Source organism: Semicossyphus pulcher, unplaced genomic scaffold (genome assembly GCF_022749685.1).
Source record: "Semicossyphus pulcher isolate SPU_LCO1_2020_fin unplaced genomic scaffold, fSemPul1.0.p SCAF_9, whole genome shotgun sequence".
In the NCBI taxonomy this organism is placed as follows: domain Eukaryota; kingdom Metazoa; phylum Chordata; class Actinopteri; order Labriformes; family Labridae; genus Semicossyphus; species Semicossyphus pulcher.
The window spans coordinates 6,336,931-6,351,334 of record NW_027211770.1 but is presented as its reverse complement, the minus strand read 5'-3'; the positions used below and the strand labels follow the sequence as shown (position 1 = coordinate 6,351,334).

Sequence of the window (14,404 nt, the reverse complement as noted above, 5' to 3'; positions counted from 1 at the left end):
CTTATATCTTTACCTTTGAAATGTATCTGTAAACCTACTGTCCATTTAGCACTAACAAGTGGAACTGAAATCTGGAGTTTTTCTGTGTGAAAGTTGTAACGATTAAAACGCATCACCTGCCGTCCCAGGCCATAACTTCAGACCTCTTTCAGTTTGCATCTCTATATAGACTTCTGTAAGAATACAAATATGTCCAGGAACACATCTGTTCTTTGGCATCTCTTGTTTTAAGAGTTGATCCTTACAATATCCCATATTCACAATTGACTATTTGTATTAAAATACTCACCTATACTGTACACACACAAGCACACACTAGCTTAAATGTTACCTCTAGCTAAGCCCTTGTGACAGAGCAGACGGATTCACAGTGTAAGAACCACATAGGAAGATCAGACTGACAGTCACCCATAAAGTCCTGATTTACGTTGACACAGGGGACTGGCCCCTGCATTAGTAATATATTGATTTCAATTTTGCTTTAGGTATTTGTTTTAGGAGAAAATGAGAGGTCTACAAAAATAATAAAAGAATATGTGAACAGTAGGAAGTTTCCGTTGAGTAGAAGAGATATATATACAAGGAGGTTAGGATATCATAATGTGATGATAACTGAGTGTGGTCACAATGCTGCATACATCCACCTGTCTCCTCGCTGTGCGTGTGATCATCCTACGTTAGGTGATAGGATGATTAAACCTAGCCAGCTCTTCATCTTAAAGAAGCTGTGTCAGCACAGTCGATGACATGGATAGGCTCAGGATCTTGAAATTCAAAGATGCCAAAAGCTCATTGACATTTTTTGCAGAATACCACACAAAGCATTTTTTACCTGCCAAACTGCTGAATGGACATAATGGATGAGGAAACAAGTGCATCTGTCAGAGTTACGTTGTGCTGTTGTAGCTTTATCTGTGGGTTGGATGTTGGTTTTCCTTTTGGGTGTGCTTGAGTTATCCCCAGAAACACTTGTGCAGAACACAAGAGTGTAATTAAAAGTATTTCATTACATTTTAAGCATTTAAGCATCTTAAAATAGCAGTTAACCTTTGTTTTGAATGGAATAAAGTCTGGAACAGTGGAGTAGATAATCATTGTAAATCCAAGTGCATTTGCTTCTGACCTTGTCTCGTGCTCTCTTTGATTATATGGATTTTTGCTTAATGGATAAACTAAGAGTGCATGTATCAACAGCCTAATTGTTTGTGTCTACACTTGCTCATTAAAATGTCACTTTATAACGGTCAGTCGGAGTCTTCCATTCTGGAAATAAAGCATTGTTGCTTTGATTTGGTTACACACTTACATGCTGTTGCCTCTGCCTGCCAGTATTAGTCAACATTCTAAAGACAATCTGTATTATTCTAATAGATTTTTGATCAAACTGAATTGATTTTACCTGAATCGTCTGTTCATAATCATCTATTTTACAATGTTACAGTGTTACAATTTCATTTAGCAGACGCTTTAGTCCAAAGCGACGTACTGTACATCCGTGAGTTAATACAACACAAGCAACGATCAATGCAAGAGGGAACAAAGTGCCAAGGAACAGCTTCAAATGTGACCGGTGCTGCACAGGGTATTTTTGGTTGTTGTTGTTGTTGTTTTTTTATTATAATCATCAGCAGCATCAACAAGGTCAATATAGTCATCATTTAGCAAGCATCTCACAGGTTCAGAGGCTATTCTTATAATTTCTTCCACCATAAAGGTGAAACACATGCCTCCTTTTCTGTGAGCCCGGGTAGGTGGACAAGGTCTTAGTTCAGGACATTAAAGAATGGTGTTTCAATGTCAGCTATTTGATTTAACTTTTTTATCCAACGTATGCCTTGCTGTCCTGTTATACATGCAATACTCATTCATTAGCTCTCTGTCGGTAACACTACAATTGTGTTGCAGCTTTAAGAAAACTAACTAAGTACATTTTTAGTCAATGATGACATTTAAGTATTTTTTTATTATCCAATATTGAACATATTGAAGATTTCAGTCGATCTAATCTACCCAAAACCAATTTGTCTTTATTTTATTATTTACCACATTGGTTCTCTTCTGATGAATTAATGCATTTGTGTTTTTCTAAGCCTCATTGAAAACAAGCACAATTATCACATTGTTTCTCCCAGGCCTTTTGTTATCACAACTTAGCTTGACTGTGCTCATTGTGTGCTGCTTACAACAACTGACTCTCATTCAGGGAGCCACCCAGCGCAAACTGTGCACCCTCTGAGCCGAAGTGATGCAACTTACTCTGGCTCCTGACTAAGATCATTGTGAGCTTTACCAGTAACTTAGTGTTGTTTTTTTCCAGGGCTGTTTAGGGGTATGTCTGAATGACTGTCACAAAGAGTGATTCAGTTTCCATCCTTGGTTGTCAGACATGTTGGGTCATCCATTCAAAGTAGTTCCTCCCTGCTGTTTCTGGAAACTGTCATGACAGGAACAGGAAATAACTCAAACAGCTCAGACAGAGATCTTGAAGAGAAGGTGTTAAGGTGTCAGAACTGGACCAGCTTTTAGTGGGTGCTGTAATACATTAACCTCAATATGAGATGTAATCATTAGTGGCAAAATTGATGATAAGCTTAAAGAGGGTAATTTTTAAGTCATATTTGTCCACAGCTATTCCGCAATTAATCTTGCATACATTGATGCTTACCCCACGAAAGTGCAGCCCAATCTTCATATAAATATACAAATATGAACACATATTTTTTTTACCTGGCAAGGTACAAAAGTATTAATATTGTTCGTATGTGTACTGACATTGTATTTAATTTGTTTTCTGCAAAAACAGGCAATGTAGCAAATCACTATCCAAACAGTGACTAAAGCATTCTTCAAATTTAGTTTGGTTATGTTTAATACAGAAAATGACGGCGGTTTTCTTCACCTTAACACAAGGTGTTTTTGTTGCCTACAGCTAACCACAGACTGCAGTACGGACCATGGAACTCTGGTATGACAGTCCTGCATTATTTATGCTTGCCTCCACCCCACCACCTTTAAAATCCTGAAGTGTACACATATGTTGTGTCTCACTTATTCTAAACAATGTGTACTGTAAACATAATCCAGGCAGTGATTACATTGTGATCAGAACATTATTAGGAAAGCAGTTTAATAATATAAAAACATCATTGTAGGAGACAGGGTTGCATAGTGATCCATTGTTGAAAGGTTTCTTCCTCTGATAGCTGATAGCGTGTTTCTCAGCCTCTCTCGATGACTCATCACAAACAATCCACCAGAAAAAAAAAGAAAAGACCTTTGTCTTTCATGCCACAACTCTGCACATCATATTTGCAGTGTCTTTTGCATACTCTGGTACTATCCAAACAATGCACTGTCGTCTAATACAGCAATCAACATGTCATATCCTCATCATAGCAGCTGAGAATATAATGGCACGTAAGTAATTATGGTTTTTACAAAACATGCAATATAACATTGACCCCCCCACTTATCCTGACCTTCATCAGGAGTAAGTGAATATCTGTCTGTGCAGCCACATCAAGGGGCCTTGCACGTGATTACTTATGTATGTGGAGGGAAGAGAATGGTGTCTGGGGAGGAGAGTGCATGCTGGAATGTGCTAACCCCCTGCAAAGGCCTGCAGATCCAATCATGATGAACAGGCTGCCATCCACATGTAACACACATACTCTCCTTGGAGCAACCTTGAAGGGTGTTGCAACACTGTGGCTGTCACTTAGTGTATAAAAGCCTCTCATTCAAAGACTATCTGTCTTGCACTTTGAGGACTTTGTAATTTTGTAATTGTATTTACATTAGCTCTACATGGTTAATGTATTTGAATATTGAGTGGGTTTTTTATTTAATTAACATGTAATTTGGCAACGTAAAATACTACTTTCCGAATGGTTGACTGGTTCCTTATATAATTAATTATTACATGGCTGTGTTGAATATACAGTACGATTCTGATTGGTCAATTAGGGCATTCTTTTTCACAATCATGCAGCACTCCATGCATCTGCTTTATTAAGAGAAATCAACTGAATTGAAGAATACACATGAATGAAACAGCAAATGGAACTTGGAATGGGATACGAATGGAAAAGAAAATGTTAACAGGCTTTGATCGTGATCACGTGCTGTGGTGATTAAAAGATAAAAACTTCATCATCTGATACCACATACTTAAAACACACAATGCAATGTGCATTCATTTTACATTTGATGGTATTGAAAGTAGACCGCCAATCTGTTTTAAAATCAGATCTACCGTAAAACTTTCAAACCAAGGCGCCAGCAAGCGGGAGCAATGGTGGTTTAGTGACGTAGAAAGGGAGTAAAAACTGTAAAAACGAAAACTGTATTAAAAACAAACCAGTGAATCTGAGAAATATAACATTATTTTACATTTTAAAGCACCAATTAACACCCACACCTCCACACAAGGTGCAGCAGAAGCAGAAGTTTTAACTGGCTTCTGTGCTCTACCTCATGGTCAGCTCTTTATAGATGCACTACACAGCAGACCATTCTCATTTCCAGGTCGTCAGTCTGTCGCGTCACTTTGACATCTCATACCAGCATGCCAGCTTACTCTTTAGTGTCTTCCAGACAGACAATGGGAAAGAAGAAGAAAGGCACAGACTGGTTGCAATTGGTTTACTGCATTTTATTTTGTGTTGAATGTATTTGCTTGTCTTGACCTGTATACTGCACCTCTGGCAGGTCTGGGTAGCTACTGGCAGTTTCTCTAGCAGGTCTCGGTAGCCACCAGAAGAAATAATATAACTACTATAGGGCCACTTTACCGAAACGGCACTACTGTCGGTAATGGAATCACTGCGTCTGGCTAACGCTGCTGGACAGTCCTCAGTTCTATTGCTGCTAGATCTGTCAGCTGCCTTTGACATAGTGAACCACCAAATCCTCCTCTCCACTGTCTCTGAGCTCTCTCTGCCCTCAACTGGTTCGTGTCTTACCTCTCAGGGAGATTTTTTAGTGTACCTTGGAAGGGAGAAGTGTCCAAACCCCTCAGCTTATCCACAGGAGTACCTCAAGGGTCAGTGCTTGGTCCCCTTGTCTTTTCAATATATACCACCTCACTTGCCCAGAACCAACCTTTGAGTGGCCCAGCCTGAGGTACCGCAAGAAATGCAGAGAAACCATCACAAAACCAAAATGCATAAAAAAACACATTTCGCTTGCCCATAACAAAAAAGTCCTACAGCAAAGCAGACCCTAAATGCAGCACACAGCCGTATCCTAGCAACCTAGCAACATTGAACCCACAATGCAGTGCGTTGTTGTGTCTCTCTGGAAGCGTTAACATGTCTCTCTCAACTGAGAAGCGTAAAATTGAAGATGAAAACCGTCATTTCAACCCTACTTGGACAGACAAATACTTGTTTATTTTACCACAAAATTCAAACGCCAAGCCCATGTGTTTGCTTTGTAACGAGTGCATTGCAGTGTTTAAAGACTACAACCTGCGGCGACACCACTTTGAGAAGCACCAGACTTTCCGCACCAACTTTCACGAAGGATCCCAAGAGAGGGCTGCAAAAGTGCAGCGTTTGATTGCAACTCACACTAGGAGCTGTACTACCATGGTGCAGTCATGTACAGCCCAAGAAAGAGCTACAGCCGCTTCCCTTCGTGTTTCCTGGATCTTGGCAAAGAAAAAAGGGCGTTTACAGACTCTGCACTGTAAAAGAGTGCATGCTGGCTGTTGTGGATGAGGTCATAAATGACGACAAGACAAAAATGAGCATGACCTCCGCTATTAAAAACGTAACCCTGTCAGACACATCAAACATTTGCAGGGTTGAAGTTGTTGCTACAGATGTGTTTGAGACTCTGTTAGAAGACCTGAAGAAAGCTGATGTCATGTCAATAGCAGTGGATGAGTCCACAGATAAAACTCACACCGCACAGTTGTGCATTTATGTCCGTTTTTATGACAGCAAATGTTTCAGAGAGGAACTGCTCGCCTTGCTGCCGTTAGAAGGACACACAACTGGCGAGGTAATCTTTGAGAAAATGTCAGCTTTTTTTTAAAGACAGTGGTCTGGATATGAAGCAGGTGTGCATGCTTGTGACTGATGGGTCTCTGTCCATGTCAGGAAAAGTGAGTGGGTTGGTTGCACGTTGGTCCGCTGTTTCACCTCAGTTGACATCCTTGCACTAAATTGTGCATCAGTCGGTGCTGTGTGCAAAACTAAGTGGAGAGCTCAAAACAACAATGGATAGTGTGATGGCTATAATCAATTTTATTCGCTCCGCATCAAGCCTACACCACCGCTTATTCCGCATGCTGCTGACAGAAATGTTTGCTGAGAATCACGACCTGCTTGTGCACAACGACGTCAGGTAGCTGTCAAAAGGCAAAGCATTGGAGCATTTCTGTGACCTCAGAGAGGAGATCACAACTTTCCTGTGCAACAGCAAGCATAAAAAGGCAGTAACACACTTGAATCGCTTACTGGACAACAACTTCATGGCCGACATGCTTTCTGAGCGACATATTCAAACACCTGAATAACCTTAATGTGGGACTACAAGGCAAAGATCTCCAATCCAATCTGATCTTCAGCGCAAGTCACGTCTGTAATGACAGGTTTCATTGTGAGGCTGAAAGAGAACTTTGCTGGCCGACTGGATGGACTTGCCCTGCCCACTGAGCTGATGGGTTTTGTCAGAGATCCATTTGCTGTCGCAACAGAAGGGGATTTATCCAAAAGAGCAAAGGAAGCGGTCCCTTCCATCGATGAGGGGGAATTTATACTCGAACTTGTTGACATGCAATTGCCTGTGACCATGGCTCAGGGGCTTTGCGCTGACGGAGCAGCAAAGTTTTGGACTGATGTCAATATACACCAGTTCCCTAACGTCAAGAAAGTAGCAAACGCTACGCTCAGTATGTAAGAAATGTCACTTCTCCCACTGATAAACTCCGATGACAAACCTAAATAATGTCGGATGTGTATCTCTGTTTTAGTTACTGTTGTGATGGGGTTTTGCACTGATACCATTGAAAGTTCCTTTTTTATTCTGTTAAATGTTTTTGTTAAATGACCAAAATATTTAGTTTCATTTAAAGGGGGAAAGGTTATTCGCTAAAACTTTTGCACTTTTTTGTTCAATCGGAGTTGTGCCTTAACTCAATTATGACTGTTTTTTTAATATTACAGAGAAAAACATCTTTTAAGAATGAAACAAATGCTGTGCACTTTATTATTTTTATGTACTTGGTGTTCCAGATTTGCAAAATATTTATCCTAATATAAGATAAAACAAATACTGTGCACTATTTTGTGTTTACTTTGAGGTGTGCAATAGGTCAGGTGTGAACAAAATATTTATTTTAATTTAAAAAAAAGAAATAAGCTAAATCTTTTGCACTATTTTGTTTTTCATGCACTTTTAACAAGTTATGTTGACTTTTTCATTTCAAATTATTGCAGCTACCTCAGATTCTGTTCACTTATAAAAATGTTTTATGCACTTTTTATGTGCCCGTGTCAAATTTTAAAGGGAAACATCAAATAAACTGACTTGTGTTTCAATACATTTATTTGTGTTGATAATTTGTCATTACCACTGCTTACCGGCTCTGAAAAATGTGTGCGGCCCAGCTAAATTATTTGGTTTGAAAATCTGTTCAGACTGAATTTGTAATTGAATAGCCCTGCTTTAAGGTTCACGTGGCCTCGATTGCTCGGCCATGTCGATTTGCCCTGTTCAACATCAGGAAGATCAGACCCTACCTTTCAGAGCATGCAACACACCTGCTGGTACAGGCTCTGGTGATATCACGCATTGACTACTGCAACTCCCTACTGGCAGGCCTTCCTGCATGCACATTCAAACCTCTGCAGATGATCCAGAATGCAGCAGCGTTACTGGTCTTTAATCAACCAAAAACGGCACGTCACTCCACTGTTCATATCACTCCACTGTTCATATCACTCCACTGGCATCAAATTCAAAACCCTGTTGCTCGCTTACAAAACAGCAACAGAAACGGCTCCTGCCTACCTGAACGCCCTCATCCAGGTGTACACTCCCTCCCTCCTCTACTCTCTGCCAATGAAAGGCACCTGGTACTCACATCACAACAGGGCCCTAGGTCGCTAACTAGACTTTTCTCCTCTGTAGTCCCCAGGTGATGAAATGAGTTGCCAAACATTTGGTCCGCAGAGTCCCTTTCCACCTTTAAGAAAAAGACGCAGCTCTTTCATGAACACTCTGCACTTAATGATATTGATGCTATGATGATGACATTGAGGATGTTGTTGATGTTGATTAGGATGTTCATGATGATGATGATGACTATATGGACCTTGATAATGCTGCTGATGAGTATTATGAAATAGCAAAATAGCATAATTAGGGCCCGAGCACTGAACGCAGTGCGAGGACCCTGATGGAATGCAAGGAAATATTATTATTTTGTGCACAAAGTAATCGCAGATTATATGTGGCACAAAATCCTGTGGGGAGACACTGAGAGGGCAGAGTGTCTACAGATAAAGACACCAAAATTCACTTCTAGCGGGTCATCAGTGATGATGTCCTGTATATTATTACCTTATTAACATAAAAATTATTAGCGATGTTACAACTGGTAAAAAAAAATGAAAGTTATCATATTGTGTGTCTAGAGCTTAAATAATTTTTGCTGTGATATTGAAAGAGGAATTTGCAAAGTAATATCGCATTGTCCTTGTTGCTAAAGAACATGGCATTGTGACAGTCCTTTGCTACAGTATAGTCAAATTCTAGTTTCATTTAACTTCGGTCTTGTTTTTGTGTTTTTGACTATTATCCCTTTTAACAATAATTACATTGAGGACACGGGCATCTGGAGGATCTAGAATAGTCAGACAATCCTTGAAGTTGTTAACAAACCTCGAGGATAGCCAAACCTTTTCAAAAAGAGACAACAAAGAATTGTACTGTACTACAGTGCTGTATTTAACACAGTATACAACTTGTGTATATACAACATTTCTTTTGTAATTGGATTTTTAAACAGTGGTATGTTTGAGATCACTATAAATTTGTTAGGATGTAAAAGTGTCCAAAATACAACTTAATTTCTAACAATAGAGTTAACTATTGGGTGACTATCACAGGTAATGACTGTGATAGTCTAAAATTATGAAATATTTGGGAAATGTTATTGACATGATTTTGATAATATTTAAAAGTTATAGTTTTACAATTTACAATAATTTTCCACAAAACGACAAAGGAATCCTTTAACTCCACTTTAACCACTGCTGCAATGGCACTGACTTACAAACACACTTTAATAAATGCACTGTCAGTTTGAACACTTACACTACCAGTCAAAAGTGTGGACACATTTTGTTTTTTTTGACACACATTGTTTTGAAAAAATGGAGGAAGTTCTTATGGACTCTCAGTTTGACTTCCTTAACCTACAAACACCAACATAACACTGACTCTGGGGATCATGGACGTTCTAAGAGATTTATGAAATCATGCAGTGAAGTACAAGTAAATGGGGAAGAATGTGGTCATACAAAAATATAGCATCACACAACATAAATGCTTGCAGGCCTTGGACTGCCTATTTGTGCTGTTCATGACTTGGTCCTGACAAGTTGTGCTGCCAAGAACACATCCAGAGTGGAAGGATGTACCTGCAAGCAAAATGTGCATATAATCAGTGTCAGGGCGAGGAATGTCCAAGTCAGTCTGTACCAACACAGCTTAGTTATAATGCAGATGGCAGCAGCTTTTTTGATCTGGCAGTCTTTGACGCAGCAGGTCCTTGACATAGGAAGCCAGTATCAGTAATGGAGCCAGAGAACTGCTAGACTGTGCTGGAAAGTGATGAGGAGTGCACTTTCTGCTGACACAGGAAAGAGGGAGGTATCCGATGTCAATGGACTCAGAACCAAGAAGAAAAAGCAGTATTACTAAGCACAGTAAGTGTATATTAACATGTAGCATATTGCTTTTGTATGTATCAGTGTTTGTGCACTACAACACACAGTACACTTAAATGTGCAAACTGTCAGAAAGTGGCTCATGACTTTCCATGAGATAAATGAGTTATCATTTTCTCATTCACTGTTGATAGTACATGTTTTAACTGATTTATCCTTCACATTGCTGAAGTCAATTCTGACTGTACAAGTCAGTTGTTTTGTACAGAGAAGGCATTTTCCTTTCAAAATTGATTTTCCATTCTCCATGCTATTTAAAGCATATTTGTGATTTAGATGTGGAAGTACTTTGACGAGGACCGATATTCACTTGCCAGTGATAAAATCATAGCTCGTGCTGTGCTGCTGTGCTCTAACATGCATAAATCAGCTGAGCATTACAGTATCTGGGCTGGACAGGTTTTTTTTTTTTTTTATGAGAGGAAGCCTTTTTTATATATTAATCCAGGCTGTGGCAACTTTACAGCTTACTGCATGCTACTGGTTGCACTATAAAAAGCCTGACCTCTTGTGCTAAACTATCTCTCATCACTTAGCTCACATCATAACTCTACAGTCTCAGCACTAGGATTAACACCACTACCATGACAACAGCAGATATATGTTGTGCTTGTCATATAAAACAAAGTCAAGTGCACTCTGGGAACTTTGAAATACGATTTCACCCTCCTGCTTTAATGAGAGTGTAGTTCCGATTGGTGCTCGACGCGTTCTGACGAGAGATGATTTTTTAAATCATGACCTCAAACAAATATAGCTCATCATATGTTTCATGCTTTCATTCAATGAGTAGTTTGGGTTTGAGTGGGAAATAAGGAAAGTAGCAAAAACAAAGAGTTCGCTTTCAAACCCTGTTGATTCAAAGGGCCTCTTGCTTGTGAGCCTTCACAAGCTATTTGACTTCTACACTTCCTTTCTTCATGTGATGTAAATGTTGTTCATTTCCAATTTTTGTTGCGTTTAAATAAAATAAAGCATCAACATCATCAGTATCCAGCATCAAACTTTGTATGAAAATGACACCAACGCACCAGAGATGTCTTCCTTGCATTCTACATTACCCATTATACAATTTGACCACTGACCATTCAGTTTGAGATTTACATGATATACTAGTAGCAGCTAATGAAGCTTTGAGGTTATTTCTTGGTGTCTGGAGCCAGCCTCAAGTGGACACTCGAAGAACTCCAGTGTTTTGCACTTTGGTATTGGCCTCATTTTCAACACCGGAGGTTGCCGCTTGGTTTGTCCACACCTCTGTACAACCCCTCAGGTGCCAAATATTGTCTGCATGCAGCAGAAGCCATTCTTCTTCACAGGTCAGCAAATACAGGTATTTTGTCAAGTTCCTTTCGTGTCTCATAAAGATGCCCAAGTTATGTCATTGTCTGTTGCAGACACATAGAGAGCAGAGGAGAGAGACAGCCATGTCACCTGGTTCCTACCTTTTCCTTTAGTCCGGGCCTGCCAACTCTTGGCTCGATGCTCCACACCACTGCCAAATGATTGACACCCAGAAACTTCCCAAACACATCAAAATAATTGGACAGTTACAGACAGACACCAGGGTCTCTGCAGATAAAGATATCACCACACACTACTGGATTATAAGAAGTGACTGATCGAGAGAGAATATTTTAATAAGCCTATACATTATTTTTTGGAGGGAAATCGTCCTTATTATGCCTTTCATTACTATTAACAGTATGTTAAGTGTGTTTGTATGTGTTTTTCTGTACCAGCACTGTTAGTAATTAAACTTTTTTGATGCCTTGGTAGAGAAAGAGGTATCGATATTGTTTGTTTTTTACTAATATCGTATTAAAGTTTCTGTTTTCTGTTGACCCAGTATATATTTGTCCCAGCATTCTTGGGCACTAGGTAATCCAAGTGACTCATTGAGCATGGCGTGTTGCTTCTTCAACATGATCCAATTTTCATCATACACCAACATATAGAGCCTTTAAAAATAACCTTAAGGTCATGGCATGTTTTCTTTTTGGGAAGAAGATAGTGTTTTATTTGTCCCCCCACCTCACTTTTTTACCCCAGCATTTGTCACTCATTTTGATGAGCTGCACGATTACATATTTCTTACTACTTTTTGCTTTAACCTTTTAAGCTTGACAGCTGCATGACAAAAGCAACCCCTATACACCTTTGGAACAGGGTTCACTTTTGTGTACACTTCACTTGTAGTATAAAATAGAGACTGGGGATTTATGTTCTTCTAGACTATAAATATAGGTGAATGTTGAGCTTTAAGATAATTAATATTTTCCTTTTCTGGTTTTAGAGTTGCAGCTAAACTGAAGCCCCCTGATGTGATAGAGTGGGGGTGCAGAACAAAGACAGAGCTATATCTATTCTCAGGAGCCATATTCAGTGGAAATGTATTGCTTCACTTATCAGATCAATGTACAGAGGTTAAATGTCGCCGAGTAGAATTGGTGAAAGTGAGCCTGCAGGCTTTGGACACAAGCTAATGAAATTTTGATGCAGCTTTATTTAGAACTATTTTTTACAGGCTTATGTTCCAGGCTTCATTTCCAACTTCAAAGGCGAGCCTTCACCACTGCAGCCTCTATCGAGCCTAGCTGCACCACTCCCCAGAATAGGATGGTTCCAAACAAAAATGTGCTTGGTTTTTTCCCCTCCACACATCATCCAGAGGGCATTCAAGTTATGGTCATAATCTCACTAACTTATTTTTGCTATCCTTATCCTTTGTTGCCTTGATCTATAAAGTGTTTTGCTTGATGGGAGATAAAAGTGTATATTGGCAGGGAGAACTGTCAATTCTCTCCATGTCAATGGTTCTGGAGAGGAGATAAACTTACCACAGAATAAACACTTAAATGTTTAGTTGTGAAGCTAATTTGAAGGTGTTTCATTAGTTGCCTGTTTCTGTTGTCTCATTGAATGTAATATAGTGGATTTATTATCATGACATGACACAAACCGGGAGTCGAACCTGCAATCAGTGTGACGAGGACTGTAGCCTCTGTATACGGAGCGCCTGCTCTACCAACTGAGCTAAACCAGCACACCTTGAGTCATTCCTCACACAATTTTGTTTTTGTCCATCCATTGTATGCAACCATATACACTCCCAATTCCTCCCTAAGCTTTATCAACAAATAAGTGTTATTCCCGTGAAAATAAATATTTGATCTAAAGTCATCTTTGATGACTAAATCACATTTAGTATTTTCTGTCATAGGCAAAAAAAGGATGTAAAAAGATAATTAATTGATCGTTATTGTTGGTAGAGTTAGGGAATTTCTTCAAATGCCCATCTCTAGTTGCAACTATCCAGATTAAAAAAATTAACGAATGCAACAAGCTGTTTTCCTTGAGTATCACACAGTACTACAGCAGCCTCTATCTGTTTGAGTTTTGAAATGGAAATTACTGTTTGAATAACAAAAGATCTATATCCAAGATGTTCAAACATCCCCTAGGCTTAACTTAATCTTGCTTAAAAATTGAATAAGACAATTGATTATCAAATATAATTTGGCAAGAATCTGCAACCCTGGTAGGAAAGAGAAGGGATTCAATCCCGGTCGAGTATGGATATGTCCGTTCTATTCTGAACTACTACTTATTCAAATGCAGAATTTCTTCCCTTTTGGCCTTCTCCCTCCTCATCAAAAACATCTTCTATTCTCTCTGTATGACTCGACGTCTCTCTGTTCCCTTCTTTCATTCCCTCTTTCTCCCAGTCCTACTGCTGGATAGATGGTCTGAACTAAAACAGGTGCGGCAGATGGTACCCCAGGAGATCGCTGACCTGGGGCGCACAGCAGAGAAGAGTCATATTAATGCTTTATTTAATTACTCACATTCAAACACTAGCAGCTGCAGGAGTTCTCAATGTCATTTCAGAGGTTAAATGCTCCTTAATAAGGAGATAACAAAAACATAAACAGCATCGTAACAACACAAGGAAGACCATCATTTACATATCGATGTGTGTAAGCAGAGCTAGTGTTTATTGTTATTTTTCTATGTATCCAATACTAACATTTATTTGTAATGCCCACATCATCTCTCTCTTCCTGTTGTTTTTTCCTCTTTATCTCTGAGGGCCCAGAATGATGTCATCCTAACAGATGGTAGATGGTTTCCAGAGAGAACTATCCAGTGATTGGACATATTTAGAAATGTTTAAAGAGTAGCTGCACACTTAAACATGTTTTAAGCTGTAATCTAAATTATATTGCTGTACTGTGCTGAAACACATCAATGCTGGTAATGCTACTAAAGTGCTCTTCAGGGGACTCTGGAGGGGAGAAGTCCTCCACCTCAAAAGAGCCCTCTGTGGCATATGTGCCTTGTGACTCGCTCTCCATTTTTCTCTGGCCAGAGGGGGCGTCACTGAGCTGGTGGACACACCCACCCCCCTCTCAGCCCCTTGCCCACTTTGAGCATTT

The 14,404-nt window shown here is 39.5% G+C and overlaps 1 protein-coding gene across 2 annotated transcripts in view; it reads left to right on the top strand.

Annotated features, from left to right (window-relative positions):
- Positions 1-14,404, top strand: part of oxr1a (oxidation resistance 1a) — a 179,707-nt gene that overhangs the window by 23,934 nt on the left and 141,369 nt on the right. The gene's annotated exons all lie outside the window — the stretch shown is intronic.